This window comes from Condylostylus longicornis, unplaced genomic scaffold (assembly GCF_029603195.1).
Source record: "Condylostylus longicornis isolate FDR11 unplaced genomic scaffold, ASM2960319v2 ptg000166l, whole genome shotgun sequence".
In the NCBI taxonomy this organism is placed as follows: domain Eukaryota; kingdom Metazoa; phylum Arthropoda; class Insecta; order Diptera; family Dolichopodidae; genus Condylostylus; species Condylostylus longicornis.
The window spans coordinates 193,451-210,046 of NW_026578134.1; the positions used below are offsets into that span (position 1 = coordinate 193,451).

At 24.6% G+C, this 16,596-nt stretch overlaps 1 protein-coding gene across 6 annotated transcripts in view; it reads left to right on the top strand.

Moving 5' to 3' along the window:
• The window catches only part of LOC129616265 (neural-cadherin-like), a 310,117-nt gene that overhangs the window by 49,437 nt on the left and 244,084 nt on the right, over positions 1-16,596 (top strand). Inside the window, exon 1 of one of the 6 annotated variants that reach the window (XM_055531825.1) lies at positions 13,642-13,657. The exons of the other annotated variants lie outside the window; for them this stretch is intronic. The gene's annotated coding sequence lies outside the window, so the exon portion shown is untranslated. Of the gene's footprint in view, positions 1-13,641; positions 13,658-16,596 lie in introns of those variants that run through there. 6 annotated transcript variants of the gene reach the window in all.

The window sequence follows — 16,596 nt, forward strand, 5'->3', positions numbered from 1 at the left end:
TAAAATTCATAGAATAGATTTGTGTCCTGAATATTTCTAATGTCAAATATTTTAATTTTTGCCGAAGAAATGTGAGGCATGTAAGGAAATCGTCTCAAAAGTAAAATTATTCCCACTAATTATTTCATAAATCGGGAAATTTCGGAAATATAGGTACATATGTACATACTCTTGATTAAAAAAACTAAAGAATCGAACACGAACATATTTCAATACTCAATAGTTCCTTTATTCAATAAAAATATCAAAAAAAAAACTAATTTTTTTCGAATAACAAAATAATATCCGCATACGCTTATACAATTACAAAATTTTTGTGTACCTATATAGTCCGAATCCGATGATATTGATGATGATAGGAATATTTTAAACGTTACGATATTGATGATACCACCATTGATTACTATATTGATTATTCTAATAATCAATGATGATGCTGATGATGACGATAATACTAGGGAAACTGGTATATTAAGGGAACAAGGGAAAAAAAAATTATTGAACTATACCTAGAAGAGAAATATCTGGGTCTATTTATACCTACATAAGATATGTGAGGATATCTTGAGTATGGCATGTATTCATATATATCGTATATATATTATTAATGTTTTAATATACCTACATATGTACATTTACCTACAAAATCGAAGAACAATAATAATAGGTGAACGATTTGTTTGAATATTATTATTTTTCTTGTGAACATGACTTTCGAATTTTGGTCTTTTCGACATTTCTTATATGATTTTTGAAAATTTTATTCTTATAAAAATATTATTATTATTTAAAAATTCAATATAAATTGTGCATGTATGTACATATGTACCAAGTTACAATAATATGTAGGTATATTACGTGGAGAAGAATGCCGGTGTACCTATATTGAATAGCCATAATACTTATAATAATAAGTGTAACTTTAATATTATGCAGGTATCAACAACAATAGCTTTTGATGATAGGGTACTTTTTATTCTTTTTTTTTTTTAAATTTAACTTGAGTCTATTTATCTTTCAATAATATACAAGTTTATAATAATATAATTTTAAAGAAATCAATATTTTTTTTTTGAAAGTCTATATTTTTGTTTTTCGTTTCAATTTGAATGAAATTGAAGTTCAATAAAATGCTACTATAAAAATTTGAAATTTTGATTTTCGAAAATTTGTTAGATCCTTCTGAATCATAATAGTCTGATCATTCATATGAGAAACTGAAAAAGATATTGTATGAAAGTCTTCTATCTTTCGATGTTTTTTAAATAGGAGATAGCTCAAAAACAAGAATGCTCCGCACCCTTCCCCCCTCTCACACTCCTTCCCTTCAATTTTTAGCAGGAAATTAATCAAAGAATCATCCCTTTTCTATTTGAAACCTCGTATTCTTAGGATAAATTTTGATAAGGAAGTTTCACTCTTAAATTGTCAAATTTAAATTACGAGTAAGAAATACGAGAAATATTGAAACGAAGCAATATATGAAAATGAATTTCAAAGAATGAGAGAAAAAGAATTAAATCTCGGAATATGACAAATATACTTCTCTTACATATATACTGTATTTAATATTCTTTACCCAATATATTAAAGCAAAACTGGCTGCAATTAATTATCTTGAATTCTTTGAAATGAGCTGTTTTCATTGCTTTATTACTCAACACTTAATATAAAATAAGTATAGCATATTATGGTATTATAATAATTCTTACTCAAATTTGATTACTCGTTTACTCCGTTAAACCATATTTCTACCGATTTTTGAGAAAATTTTTTTATACATAAGTTTCACTTTTTCAAGAAGAGGGCCCCTTCTCTCTGTCGATCCAACACACTTAACATATTGAATATTTTCACTCGCTCAAAATAATTCCGATCCCCACCACAAATAATTGATTTGTTGACTCCGAAAATGGATTTTTCGAAAAAAAAGACCGTGCTGTATCACTTTAAGATTTTATATTTCGAATATATGTGGCATATGTTTTCAAGACAGGATTTCAAATAATACTTGTATCTGATAATTTTATAGATCTCTTATATTTAAAAGGAAAATAACATGATAAATACAAAGAGGAGAAAAAAAAATTTAACATTTTGTATGTTTTTTTTTTGTTGTATATCGAATGATAATGGATTTTCAATGACGATGATTATACAGACATACATATGTATATATGTATCTGCGTATCGATAGCATGAAGATCAAAAATCTCTAGTGATTCATTATAATATTCATGCTTACAAAATTCGATTAAAGTTATTTGTATAATAGTATGTGTGTTTGTAAATTATTGTATAAAATTTACGTATGCGTATTATTGTTTCTTTTTTTTTTGTGCCTGATTCTAGACATGTGTTTCACTTTTATTTTTGATTTTTGTATAGGCTCTTTTCGATTTTTTGACTAATCATCATCATGATAGCATATTATGCTTTCTCACCTATTTTTGTATTTTTCGGATTATTTTTTCCTCTTTCTTTTTTTTTTTGGTCTCTCCAATATTCATTCAATATGCTGTGTACTTCAATTTATTTGAAAATTTGATTACATATCTACATTTTTACTGTGCATATTGATGTACCTGTATACACTGGTTTTCTGAATTGATTTCAATCGAATTCAAAATAATCGAATTTGAACAATATACTTAAAAAGTTATTTACAATTATTGTAAGAATTATTGTGTATAAGGTTTTTTAAAAATTTTGTTTATCATTTTGGCACAATCGGTCAAAATTTAAGGCAAGTAATAAAATATAAAAAAAAAAGCTTGTTCCATTGCAAGTCAAAACAAGTGTAATTGTTAAGAATGGGAAGTGAAATTGGAGTTTGCGCTTTTCAAAAAATAACTTCTAGAAAGCAAGGTATGGAGTAGGCTGATTTTATAGAAATTCTCAAAGGTTTTGGAAATATTCAACTGATTTGCTAAATTTTCATTAAATTAATTTCATTCATTTTAGGACCTTATGAAAATATGCAAAACCCCAAAGCTACAAAAATTAAAATTGTGATGTTTCTAAAGGGGTTTTGTGGCTATTTGAAAAGTACTGCAACTTTATACGAATTTGTTTATGAGAATCAAAAAAACACTATAGGTCGAAGTGATAATTGCCGAAAAGACAACGACTTGCATTTGATTTTAAATCTATTTAAAAAAAACAATTTTCTAGTAAATTTACCACACTGAATGATTAATCATAGAATTAAAGCCTAATACTAAACTTTCAGCTTTTTGTTTTGCAGTTTTTGTATACAGCTACATATTATCAAGTTAGTTTCGCTACAAATTTAAAGACAAAGTTTTAAAATTTTTCTGTTTTCCGGAAAACAGAAAAATTTTTTTACACTAAAACCAATAAAATAAGAAAAGCCTTAAAATAAATATAATAAAATCGAGCGGAGTTTTTAAAATTGCAGATTTCAACTCTAAGTTCGTCATGTCCATTTTCAAAATGGTTGATTTACTAACAAAAATAAGTTTTATTGGAGTACGACAAAAACTTTATTGGAAAATCTGCATTTTTATTTTCATTTTGCTATGCACAAATTTATTTTGTAAGAACTAAACATAAAACGTTATTAGTTCTTTTGTATAAGAACGCATATATTTTACAAAAAAAAAAAAACAATATTAAAATAAAATTAATAAAAATAATAAAAAAAAATTTTAAATAATTTCTGATGGGAATTGATAAGAAAACACTTTAGAGAATATTGGAAAAACTCTGATTTTTGTATTTGAAATTTTTAAGAGAGAACGAGAGACTTAAAAAGGAACTAAAATGCATAGTAGACTTAAAACGAATCAAAATCTTATAATATGATTTTAAAATAAAAAAACACAATGAGTAAAAAAAAGGCAATTCCCCATCCGGAATAAAAAGATAGTAGATGAAAATGGGAAAAAAAAGAATAAAAATAAAAGATTTTGAAAAAAACATTTTTAAATTTTGTTCTTAATAAATTGAATTATATTTAATCTTTAATGAAAAGCTCCATGTGTACCATATTGTTAAGAACACGAGCATGTATACGAGTACATAACATAATGCAGCTATGTACAAGTAACATTATAATACGTACATACGTTATTATAATGTTACTTGTATAAGATACAAACAAAAAAACCTTTTCAGTACAATAGCATAACCTATATAATTTTAAAAATTACAATTTTCACATTTACTTCAGCAAACGTGTGTGGAAACGGGTAAGCGGCTATTTGTTCCAAGAACCAAACTCTTCGAGACTATAGGGAGGCATAGCCCAAAGTTTTTCGCGCATGGTTGTACACCATTAACATTTGTGGGCAGTTCAACCTTGAAAGATGATATCGGAGACAGGAATAATCTAGATTATGTTTTCACACTTGAAAAGAACGATGAATTAATTTTTATAATCCTCCGGGGCAGTGTGGTGCCGCCTTGAGGGGCCCAACGAATAGAGTAAATGCAAACGAGTCATACTTGGCTAGGTACCTAAACTTATGGGTGGAAGAGCATGGCAGGTTTAGAAGTCACCTTAGATGGCTGAGCCTTAAAAGTGAGAGCATTTGCAGATTTTGTAGAGAGGATAAAAAGACTACAGTGCACTTTTATCTGGGGACAGGAGAAGGAAAATACTGGGCCTTTCAAGTTCCTCGAATTCATTGGAATGGGGTAGGTCTAGCGGGAGGAGGCCACAATAAATCCATATACGAAAGCCACAGTACACTGTCACCCTATTTTTACAATCTAGAATCTACAATCTACTCCAACGAAAACTAAACCAGCTTCGAAACAATACAACAATACACGTATAAGTATATGTATTTAAAATTAAGTATTATTATTGGATGGGGATGGAACACAGTGCGTGATAGTCCACAACACAACTGATCTACATATATGCATTTTAAAAGTGCTAATTCTAATAATTTTCGCATCACGGCAACTACACACAATTCGAATTTTCAATTCCAAATGCTCAGTGTTGAGTACTGTTATCTACTAAAAAACTTCATTGTTTTTGATTTGAATGAATTGAAGTAGGGTTTTTGACAAACTCATTCCGAATGTCGAGTTTATTTGGGTATAACACTCGGGGCAAACTTGATTATAAAAAGATATTATTAATCAGGATTTGTTAAAATATTATGAAATTATATAAAATTTTTAAAACATTATTCTTCACAGCGAAATTATTTGCATAAATTATCTATATTGTACATACATATGTATGTATGTATATGACAGCAACCTTGAAATTTAACCGAATCCGATTAAAATTTAAAATTATTAAGAAAACAATAGGTTAAAAATTAATTTTGATAATTATTTGTCATTAATTAAATATTTTACACATTCAAAATTCGAAATTTAAATATTAGGAAAAAAATAAAAATATTGTTTTTTTTTATGAATCTGAGTGTTAAGAAGTAAGATAACGATTGAATTTATTTTTTGAAATGTTTTAAATTACTTTTAAATTGAATTTTAAATTTTTTGTTTTGGGAATGATACAAAATTTTTTCATTTTAGAATAAAATTACTTTGCAATTAGAATAACTTTCATTGAGTTCATTGATAACTACATTTATACGAAAATTTTGAGTTGAAGGAAACTTTTAAACTCTTCGAAATCTTTGTATAACTCGCATTTGTAGCAATAGTATACTACAAATATCACAATATTTAATAATACATTATTTTTTTGCCATTTTTCAACCATAATTCTTTTAATGCCGGGACTGATTTCGGCAAAGTTGTTAAAACCATTTTCTATAACAAAAATAATCGAAAATCGAGTAGTTGGTATAACAATTTTAATATCAAGTTTATTTAAGATTATGAGCTTAACAGACCAATATTATTAATTTAAATTTAGAATTTTTTTAATTGAAAGCTCATTTTGTAATTTTGTAATTTTGTTCATTTGGTTCGCTACCTTTTCTATCTACGTAAATTATTTAATCCGGAATATTATAAACCCATTTAGTGCTATTAAATATACATATAAATAATAAATAATATTATACAATAAAATTTAAAATATACTTGAACTTGAAATTATATATAAACGCATATAAATTATATTATTAACTAATTTGGTAGTTAACTAATGATAATTTTAATTTTATTAATTTATATAATGAAATATTAATATAATATTACACTTAAAAAAAATCACATGAATATTCATATTTTGGCTTGAATAAATTTGTAAGAGGAATAATATATTTATTTGATCGTTTGTAATGATATCAATGGAAACAGTGTAGTATAAAATGCAATAAGCTTTGCGATAGTGTCATAATTCTGTCACTGTAATATCTGTAAATTTTAATTTAAGCAAAGACTATTCAGCAATTTATTAAAAATTATACATAATTGTACTAAATTTAAAGCTTTCTTACTTGATATTATTTGTAGTACTCATTATAAGGTGAAATAATAAGGTGAAATACGAGTACCTTATATCTGCAATGTTTAAGAAAAATTCCAATAAATTATTTCCTACTTGGAGGAAACCATTACATACGGAGGCGTTATTCATCTTAAATATTTATTATCATACTTAGTAATTAATACAGATTTTAATTTGGATTAGACTTAAATATAATAAGAATATTTTATTTCTGGGTAAATGGAATTCTTTCCTTTTTACCAAAATATTCGCCTACATCGAAATTCTTATTAGTTCTAGAATTAAGAAAATTCTAAATAAAAATTTTTTTTAAAAATTCGAAGATTTAAAAAATTTTAATTAACAAATCAATTTTATACCAGATAAAAAACACTTCAATAAGCAAAAAATTATTTTTGTCTTGTGTTTTTTTATAAATTCTTAAAAAAGCTAAAAAGTTCAGAAGGTCATCAAAAATAAAAAAATTTTTTTTTTGTTAAATATTTGATTTGAATTTTAAAAACAATGAAATTAATTTGCTAAAATATTTGAAAGATTTTAAAGAAAGCGTTTAAGAATTCCGCTATTAAAGCACCAATTAAAAAAAAACTACAGTGATAATCAAAAGTTTTCTAATGTTTACTGAAAAATAAGTTACGCGCACTTAAAATGATTACTCAAATTTGTTAAGCTTTTATAATAATTTCAATATTTGCTGAATTACATTTCTTTTCTAAATATTGTAAATTAAATTAATTAAATAAATTATTGATTTTAGGCTTTTTGAAGAAAATTTTTATTATTACATGGAATTTTCGCTGTAAAAGAATGAAATTTCTTCAATATTAAATAACATTCGTAAATATTGTAAACAATTAATATCTACAGCATATCTTGTACATATTTTCAGTGTATTATACGGTAATTTATTAAGGAAATCTAAAAATTTTTAAAATTGGCTTACGAATCAGGGACCTATTTCAATATTAAATTTAAAATTTAAACTCTACCACAAAATATTCACCGAATTTTAATAGTAGAGTTGCATTTAAATTATTCTGTCTTACTTATATAAGGCCGGAACTTATAGACGCATTATACTTCTAAATCTAAAGCAAAAAATTATATCGTTTCCGTGTATTTGCTTTACTCACTAATTTTTATCGTATTTTAGAGTATTCGCCTCCTGTGACATCTTTATTCGCTTATTCTAACTCATCTATGACAATCTTATTCGCTACTCGCATTTTGACGGGTCACTGCAGGCTTATGGGACAACTCAGTCGACTGGGCCTGGAAAATGAGGATACTTGCAGATTCTGTGGGGAGTATGGAGTGACCTTGGTGCACCTCCTGGGGGAGTATAATGCTCTTGCTCGTAGAAGGCGGGAGGTGCTGGAGGGCTTTGCTCTAACGGTGGCGGAGTTACGGTCTTCTGGTCCTCACAAGTTGCTTTTGTTCATCAGGAGGGTGGGTTTCGAGCGTGTGTTGTAGGGCATGCCCCGCACTCGGAAGGGGGTGCACAAAAGATCCTTATACGTGGTCGCAGTGCAATGTTGGCCCGTTGTACAAATCAACAAATCTACTCGTACTCGCTAGACACATCCTTATTTGCTATTTTATTCGCCCACATTTTGAATACACTGATATATTACTTATATTATTTAACACAGAATATGTATATTCACTTTATGGACTCACATACAAAAAAAAAACAAAAATTAAAATAAAAAATTCAGTGTTAAATAAATTCAGGTGTTTTTTAAAGCACTTTCAAACTGCTATTAATTGATATGATTATAAGTGATTATTATCTGTGTAATATTAATTAAAGTGGAATTTAAAAAAATACAAAATTATAAATACATATATATATATATTAATACACAAACTTGTATACATATAATATTATTAATTATCTTGATTGAAACTAAAAATAAAATTGAATTGAATTTTAAATTTCAATAAATTTCGTGAATATTTATGAACCATAAGCAAAAATATAAATATGGTTTATATTGAATGTATTTACATATAATATTATATAGAGTATATATTACAACATTATATACATGCGTACATAAGCACTTCCACTTTCCGAATTTACAATACAGCTATATTACTCTTAATTTTTTAGTAAAATGTCATCTTGAATCTATTATATGTGTAACAAAAGCAAAAAAAAAAACTGCCAAGCTGATATTGATTATGATAATGACAGGCTGAACATCATTTTCATCATGCTGACTATGATGAAAATGATAATGATATGAGACTGCGTGATCATCATGATATATCGATGAAATTTTAAGAGCTCTCATAAGAACTCCTCTTAAAATTATAAGTGTGAAAATAATAAGGACCCCATATATAATAAATAATATTATAGTTTGTGTGTTGTATTGTACTTATTATATGTCAGGAGTTAGAACAGGTACTTCTCTTCTTATATGCCATTATGTTATAGAATTTCTTTTGTTTAAAAATGAGAAACTTTTTTCTCGTTTTTTTCTAAAATAGACCACAAAATAAATAAAAAACAAAAAATTTAAGAAAAATGAAGATGAAAAATAATTCAAATACAGAAAAAAAAAATCCATACAGGTACTCTTAAAAATTTGAAGATGATGTAAAAAAAATTTTTTAAGTTTAAACGCTCGTGTAACAAAATGAAGATATTTTAAAACAAAAAATAAAAATATTCAAATTATTCTTGAAATTCATGCTAGACAAAAATGTGCTGATGACACACAAAATATTGTGTGTTAAACTTTAGAATTATCACTTTAAATTTGAGGTTATTTACTCTTCAAAAATTGGTATTCACAATTACACTTAAGTGTGCGACAATTCTTGTATTTTCTGTTTTTTTAATTTTATTCAAACTAAAGATAAATTTTTGAATATTGTGTACTTTTATATTGTATATGACTTGTAAATGATATTGTACTTGAAAACTTGGAATAATCTTAAAATTATTATTACACGTACGTATATAGGAGCACTTCCAAAATAGAATCATTTCTAAAATATGTGATTGTTCCAATGAATTCTTAGTCTTAGTATTTCTTAGTTTTTTAATATTCCCAGATTTTAATTGTGTAATTATGCCGCAATATTATGCCAGATGAACCTGTAATGTGGTATAACCTCTCGGGGGCAGAAAGATTGGATAATTTTATGAAAAGAATCGTTCTTAAAAATCTTAAAAGTTCAAAATTAAATATAATTTATTATAAGTATAAAATATGCGGCTAATGAGTATTCCAAGTATATAATATAAAATTTATGTATACTTAATTTTTAAACAGTCACAGCTGTTAAACTGTGGACAGCCTTACTATATAGCTGGATTTTTATGAAAAAATTTTCATATTTGCAAAAAGGCAAAGGTAGTACCATATAAATTGATTGGTGTTACCTTAAAATAAATCCGAATACGAAAATCGAATTACATATATTAAGGCCTCTGATATGACAGCAACTAAACAACATTAAAATGAAATAATCAGTATATAGTTAACAATAATGTCAGAATGTCATTTTGTTCTTATGTTCCTCACCAACTTTTATATGCATTGTTAATAAATAAAATTCATATTATACACTGTCAAACATTGTCAAACATACTATAGTGCTGAAATTACCTCTTTTTATCTAGACAATTGAAGTCACAGATTAATTTTTTCATTTACCAGCAAATTTTCCTCAAGTTGGGCAAATAGTTTAAATCCGACCATAGCTCACTTATTTTAGATGAGAAAAATTAGTTTTATGTTCCTCAACAATAATTATTCTAATGTGAATGCGCTCATAATTAATCGCTACAGAAAAAATTTATTAAACTTTAAGTTTATTTTCAGAAATTTTAAATCCGAATCGAATTTAAGAATATTTATTATATTAAAATTGTATTTAAAATATGAAATTGCCTCCTAAAAGGAGCTTCCTTTCATTCCCTCTCCCCCACCCCCATTTTTTGGTAATTCTAAAATGAAGCAATTTACAAATTATATAAAATTTTTTTAAGGGCCAGAATTTTTATTCATTATTATTTTTTGATCTATTAATAAACTTTATATATACACTTTAAGTATATGTAGTTATATATATATATATATAAAATAGTTATTACATAACTGATTTTTGTAAATATTTACTTAAGTAAATGGTTATGTTTATAAATTTAATCGGATTTAAAACTTTGAAATATTGAAGATAAAATTTATTATCTAACAAAAAAATTTTTTAAAAAACAATGGAAAATTTATGCAAACTAAATTCTAAATTAAAAGTTTTTTTTCATTTTTTTTTGATAATTTTACTTAAAAAAAAAATTTTTAAACTTTTAATGCGATTACAAAGTTCTAAAGATTACCTTATTATATAATTCCATTATTAAAATTATGCATAGAAAAATTTTGAACACTACTTACAACCACAACTATAAAATTTTTCATTTTTCATTTATTTAAAAAAAAATTTTTTTATTATTAGTAATGTTAAGTTAAAAAATTTTTACATTTTTAATTTGTTGGTTTTTTTTTCAAACATTTTAAGTGTTAAGAAATGATGGGAAAATTGTTTAACGTCATCTGTTTGGTTTAGCTATTAGCTATTAATAATAAAATCTTTTATTATTATTACATCGAATAATAATAATTACCAAATTTTAAAATGAATACAGTAATAATCCTTAAATTTTAACCAGCTTATATTAATTACCAATTAAGATTATGGACAAAAATATTTTGGTAAATTTTTGTTAAAATTTTATTGAATTTTATTTACCGAGAAAAAAATTTTTCATTCATGTTTTAACAGTATAGACGAACAGTATCTAGATTTTGATAGTTATAGCAGATTTTAAAGAAAATGCTGACAAAAATCTACTGCAATATTTAGATAATAGTTCAAGTTCGTTCTCAAACCTTATCTTTTTTTTTTAAAGGCTTTTATTCGAAAACAATAAATAGCGTTACCAAAACATTACATTCAATTAAATATAAAATAAATGTGTAGACATAAAAAGTGTTACCAAAATTTTTCAATTTTTTACTTGAAATATTTCAATATCCGTGTTAAGCATAACCAAAGATCTAAATTTAATTAAAAAATTTCAGACTCAACACTCAGTCAATTAAAATCTAGATTCAGAGTTTCCTATTTTCATTACGATACAAAATTTTTACGATACAACCAATCGTCTAACCCCTAAATTTATGTTAACAATTTTTTTAAAAATTTCGAAATTTATGCATTTGTAAATTAAATTTAGTATTGAAATAAACTTATTTTCAAGCCGATACTAAGCATTACGACTGGCAACAATCACAAAAATATTTTGCATATATACTCCATTTTTAAATTTTCAAAACGGCATCACTTAAAAATAAAATTCAAATAAAAAATATTTTATTACCAATTTCCCATTTAATAAATTCGAAATATAATAATAAACATAATTTCAATATAAGAAGCTTAAAATTTCTAAAAAATCAGAAAGAAAAAAGTAAATATTGAAATCATAGCCCTTTATATAATAACTGAAGACACAAAGAATAATAATTCTGAAAGTTAAATTAAATTTTTAATCGGAAGGAAGCAAACCTTGTATATACACAAAATATAAAACGAGAAAATTTCAAAGAAATTCACAATAAAAAACGATTATTTTATATTGGTACTTTGCGGCAACAATAAAAAAAAATAAATAATATTAAAATTTAAAAATATCAATACAAGCATAATAAAATATTAATAAAAAGTGCTTAAAAGCCCCTTTTAAGTGTTTATTACCAATTAAAATGTCAGGGTTGTACACACTTTTTTTCAAAAATAAAAAATTTAAAAAAAAATAATTTTTATCATCACGCGTTCTTTTTTCATTTTATTATTATTATTTTTTTTTGTTTTGTTTTTTTTTATTTCTAAAACAAATTACGGTTCAGTATTGTTGTGAGATTTGTATTATCAGGAGCTAAAATAATCTATATATTTGACAGATGTCATCAATTAAACTATGTGAATACATTCAAAATGTTAGTATTAAAAAATGCTTAGGGAATGGTGGAATGTGAGTCACTCAACGAAGTGGCGGTTTAAAAAAAAAAACACAGTAAAAATCACCAACATAAATCATGATTTTTTCAAAAGTGATTTCAATCAATAAAAATATTAATTTGAATTGAAAACAAAACATTAAAATTATAATATAAAAACTATAAAAATGTTATTTGGCACAACATCAATTATTCTCCTAATGGAAATAAATCCCATGGAAATAAGATCAAATATGAATTTTGTGCAATAAATTAAATAATAAGAATCGCGAAATTATGAAATGAACGTTTAAGGAATTCGAAATGGAGAGTAGTAAAATATGACAAAGATATTTTAAAAATTGGATTTTGATAAATGTTCTATTTAAATTAAGATTTAAGAATTGATTGCTCATTATTCTTACGCATATTATGCTAAATATTTAATTAAGTACGTAGAGAACGTTTAAAATTTAATTATCAATATTTTGGTAAATTTTTCTAGAAAAATCTAGACAGCTGGAAAAAGATGTGCAAAATAAATTGAGAGCGTATATTTTCTGCACCTGTAGTATTTAAATGCTATTTAAAATTTTCAAGAATAAGCTTTAAACAATGGAGGAGGAGGGTTAAATAAAATTTATATACACTAAGCAGGCTTAAATTAATCTATTGAAAGAAATTCTTTTCAATATTTAAAGTGATTTACAATTTGTGAATTGGTGATAAATCTATGATAATAAATTTTGTCAAGTTTGTCAAAAAATTAATTAGACTTTTAGTCACTCTTGTGTAGTACACGAGCATTTATTTGTTCCTACTCAACTCCTTTCACAATGATCTTTCATTATTAAATTTGAAGTTTATTTACAAAATATTGGTTTTAAAATTTTAGAGGAATTGATAAGCAAATTGTAATGAAACAGTAAGAATATAATTGTATAAGCACCCATTATTTTCTATAATTTCAGTTCAGAATAGAAATTTATTTTGACAAATTCCAAAATAACAAAATAAAATTTAAAACATTCACAGTTTTTCACACTGTCAAAATATTAAAATCGATTACATATTGAAATTTCATTGACTAACTCACTGCTGGATCTAAAATATTAAAAATTTTCCTTGGGTTTTATTTCATCTGTATGAAAATTTCAAAAAAATCACTTTTCAAAATTGTGTTTGTTATGAAAGAAATTAGCAATTTATCTATACGGGATGAATTAAGGTTAGTGTAAAAATAGAATATAAAAAAAAAATCTATTGTATTTTTTTTTTTTTGGTTTTTCTCTTTTATTATTATTCTTTTTTTCCATTTCAAATTGTTAATAAATATATGTATATAGCCAATATCTATGAGTTTTAGTATGCCGCCGCATCACACACATAATCAAATTAAAAACGAATGTTTGAAATTAAAATTTTTTGAAAAATAAAAAAAAAACATTAATGTTAAAATCTAATTTTATGCGCATTGATTTCCAATAAATCATTTTTTATGATTTTATACAATAGAGAAACCCCCAGAACAAAAAAAAAAATAGAAATAACAATACAAAATTAACAATTCTATTAAATTCCAATTTTATTTTTTTGAATAATCATTAATTTCTCTTTTATTTTTGATTACCTAAGATCATTTTAGTCTAAATATTGTAAAAAAAAAAAATTCTGTCGATTTTTTCTGATAATGGCCAATAAAATTAGCATTAAAATTCAAGCAAGAAAAACAAGTGAGAGAGGAATATTATGCATAGATTAGGTACCTTTAATCATAATGTTGGAGACATTCGATGTGCAAAGATTCATAAGAGAATAAAATTATGTAAAAATTTCATAAACACCATTGAGTTAAATGGACACTTAAAATAGAAATACACATATAGACCACAGTACGTTATATATGGACCAACTCGGTAATATAACCATGTTACTAAGAAAGAGGTTTTCATAATGTGCACATTAATGCAAACATAATAGTTCATAAACTGCTTTACTCGAAGGGATTCTAAAAAATTTCATAATTACCTTAAAAATTTAATAAATATTTCTATTCATCAGGAATGCATATATTCCTCTCTCTTGTATGCTGATGCTGGTCTTTCTAATTTTAATATTACTAAAATAATTATTTCTTCGCATACCAGTCTCTAAAAATCGTTCTTTTCTTTATGGAAAACTACGTGTATTTATATATATCGTCCAATATTAATTGTAATTTTATTAATTATACTTTATATAATTAATTAAAATTTCTAAATTAATTAAATTTTTTCTTACTTGTACTTATATAGAGTATATATATAATATATATATGGTATATAAATTAAGTAGAACGGTATATACTTATACGTATTTTTAAAATATTTAAAAATTATTATGTGTAGGCGAAGATATGTAATTTATTTAGTCCGTCAAATGCCCACATTTTACTTACGCTACGTGTAATATAATTAAAAATTTTTAATTAATTTTTTTCACAATTTCGCCTCCTCTTACTTTTTGTTTTTGTTTATTTTTCGCTTAATCATGTTGAAGTGTAAAAATTTGATCAGATTTTCTCGTAATGAACTGCTAAAGGAATAGCATAATTCCAATACCGTATAAAATTTAATGTCAAAATGTAGAAAATAATATGTTCCGTTCAAATCGAAGTATAAACAATTAAAATCTAAATAATAAGAGGGAATTTTTCATAACTTTGACCTGATTTCAATGCTGACGTTCTCTTATTGTCTCATTAATAGATTTGAAAGTTTTTTAAAATGTTTTGGTCAGAAGTTGAAGCGATAAATAATGTCTTACAATGCTAACTATCGATTACAAGTTAAAGTGTTCAAGCCCTTCGAAAGTTGCTGCAATATTTCTTGCAGGAGAATTATCTACAATTGAAATTAAATTTTTAGATTTATAATTATTGATATACATATAACGATATACAAACTGTTATATTTAGGCTTGTGTACCTACATGTTACTATACAATAACGTCCTACAACCCTATGATATTTTTTAACTTCTAACCCCTATCAAAATCTAAATTTAGTTCTGAAATTTTTATAATTTGCTGTTTTAAACAATTTTTTTTAACAAAATAATTTTAAATAATTTTTTGTAAGATTTATTACAAAATTTCATTCACAAATAACTAAAGATTCCCTCTTAAACCATAATAAAAAAAAAAAAACTATTTTTGTAAGGGAAAATTTTAGCCATGAAGAGGGTCAGAGGATGAATTTAATAATTCAATTAAGCTATTATTGTTTGAGTCTTTAACTGCATTTAGTAAAACAAGTAAATTAGGTTGTATATGAAAATTTGTCGCACATTCTATATAAATCCGGCCTTAATTGTGGAAATTGTTCGCGTTCTTGTAATTCTAATATATTATTTAATTGAAAACTGAAATTTTTAATTAAATTATCGACTTGTTAATTATTTATTTATATTAAAACTGAAAAATAATATTAAATTTAAAATTTATTTTCTACATTTTAGACTCTTACAGTTTTCTACAACATACTGCTGCTACGATTTTAAGTTCAAAGCATTTGTATAAAATATTAATTGATAAGATTTGACTAATCTATTTTAATTAAATTTCAATATTTTAAAGAAATAAAAATTTATAAAATAATTGAAAAATGTTTAATAAATCGATAATAAATTGTAGAATAATATAAAATTTATTTAAAATTAAATTTAAAATATAAAATTTATATTTAATTTTCAAAAAGTGTAATAAAAGTTTTAAACTTTTTAATTGAATTTCTGAAATATAAAATTCGGATGGAGTAAAAAACAAATTTTTTTTTAAATTTATTAAATTGTATTTGTAATTATATAAGATTTTATAATCTGATTTTAGTTTAGCTGTAATTCCATTCAAATGTGAATCATAAACCCATCAGAGATTGGGTCCACATTGAGAATTACAATGTGTGATTATAATAAGCTAAGCAAATTAATAATTGAAATCAGCTAAATCTGACATTTTCGATAATTATTTTAAAAAAATTCTATGTCTTAATTCAAGAATTTAATAAAATCATGTCTTTGAGCTTTATTATTTTTTCAAAAACAGTTAGACATAGTATGGGAAGCTAAAGAATGTATACGTAAGTAAAATCGAAAAATTATATTTTAAGTAAATTGAGTTTTAAAATTG